Here is a 2,169-nt window from a genome sequence, read left to right on the forward strand (position 1 = left end):
GACCGCCCTTTTTCTAATTCAGTAAAACAAAAAAAACAAGAAAAAACAACTTTCTAAATGAAATTACTTCTTAATTTGGTCTCTGAAATTGCAGTTTTCAAGCATGGGCTTGAGAAGAGTCCGTTGGCCGACTTCTGTGTTTAACTGGGCTGTGAAAATGGCATCCATAAGAGCTGGCGCTACTTTCTCGGCCGCGTTCATGATGTACCTTATTGTCATGCATTGGCTATGGGGCTTAACTAAGTAAGTCCAGTAACTTTCCCAGTTTAGTCTAGCCAATGTCTGAACTGTCTTCCCGTTTGCCTGTGCCTTCTGCTTCCATTCTGCCTCCAGCTGTAACGCGCTCGGTAAGTACCCCGGGGTGGACTCTGAAATCAAATTGGCCCTGTGTAAATTTTCATTTACACAGTCGATAAGTATGCTTGCCTGTGTCGCCACTGACTCTGCTGCCTGTTCCGCCTGTGTGATTTGTTCGTCCCACTTATTGAAGAGCAGTTCCTTATGATTCTCATTAATCTTGGGTGCCCCTGCTCTTTTCCCTTCCTCGTCATTTTTCCAAGCCAGATATTCTGTTATTCTTCTGTTGGCTTAGTCATAATCATTCCGCAATTCCACCACCTGGCTGGTGATCTTGTCGCTTAGCTCACAAAAATGCCTCCACTGTGATATTCTGCGCACCATATCTTCCTGTTGCTGTGATAGTTGGTCGTTCAAGCCGATGGACTCTGAAATAAACTCTGCCAGCTTGGGTTCATCCTTGTGCATTTCTTGCACCGAGTGCAGCTGCTTTTCTTTTTCTTCAATACTTCTTTGGTGGCTCACCTGCATCTGGCGAAAGTCTTCTTGTAGCTTTTCAAGCTGCTTGGAGGCTTCAGCGTTCACATTGGCTTGTCGCAACTGTTGTTGCAGCAGTTGTATTTGACTCTCGCGTTCTTTTAGAAGTTGCTGAACTTCAGAAGCCTTATCGATAGTCGCAGAAGCGTATGCTCCTGCAATCTGAGACAATTTCGTGAGATTGTCGGTTGGATTGTTATTCGGGTCTTTCCACAAGACATCTAGGTGTTCAGCATTTTGAGATAGAGCGTCTTCGAGCTTTCTTTTCTTTCTTTGTCTCCTTACAACTGCCCTGTGCTGTGGGCTGTAGAATACATCCAGTGGAGGGATCTCTTCTACGCTAAGTAGAAGTTCTGAGGATGGAGCGATAGGAAGATGCTCCATTTCTGCGGTACTACTGACTATGGTTGAGAAGACCTCTTGCACCACCTGTGTATTTCTCACAGGTGTTTTCGGGGCTTGGCCTTCAAGATTAATTAGTTCATTGAAGGTCTCCCATTCTTTATCTAGTTCTGTTGTAACCAGAGGTGCTTCGGTGACGGGAGGGGGAACTTCTCTTGGTGGCGAGGCGGCAACTTGCTGCTGAGCCATCGAACTTGACTGAGCCGTGTCCTTGATTGTTTCTTCGTTCTTGTCTTCTTTGTGGACAGACTCTTCAGGATCTGGAGATATTTATTTTACGGCACTGGAATCAGATTTGGAGGCGTTGGAGTGTTCACTGAGGCTGATGCTCGGAGTCGGTTCTCTGGTAGCTACTCGCAGTCTTTCCAGTGGAACATTAACCAGCCTTCTTTCTCTATACAACGTGAATTTCCGGAGGTCGTCCGGGGACAGCCTTGACTTAGCTTCCTGCAAAACTTCTTCGAGCGAGTCCTTGCCCTGAAAGAGATCATCGAATAGATCTTTCTGCCCAGAGAACACACTTATCCTGATGTTAGTTGTAAATTCCTGGGCCACCTTATTTGGGTCAAATGGCCTTGGTGAGAATTTAAATAGTTGGAGACACGTCACATTCTCCACCTCACCAAAAGCGTGTCCCACATCGAATAAAGAGAAGGCCCCACATGTGACTGGGAATTGAGGCCAAATGGCTTTCTTTTTGTTCTTTAGGTCCTTAGTTAAACCGCCTTCAGAACAAGTCTGATAAGCGATCTCTCGGGCCAACAATTTATCTGGGATGTACAAGGGTAGGACATGAGGAGGTGTTGTGCTTCCAAAAACTTGGATGTAGGTAAACCATTCTTCCCCAAACCATCGTGCGATGGGGGTGATATAAATTTGTGCCTCGGGAGAGCACCTTGGGGGGTCTTTATCGTATATTATCCTATGTATAGG

This window comes from Pinus tabuliformis, chromosome 7 (assembly GCF_031772625.1).
Source record: "Pinus tabuliformis cultivar Carrire ecotype Pingquan chromosome 7, CPIR1, whole genome shotgun sequence".
NCBI lineage: Eukaryota > Viridiplantae > Streptophyta > Pinopsida > Pinales > Pinaceae > Pinus > Pinus tabuliformis.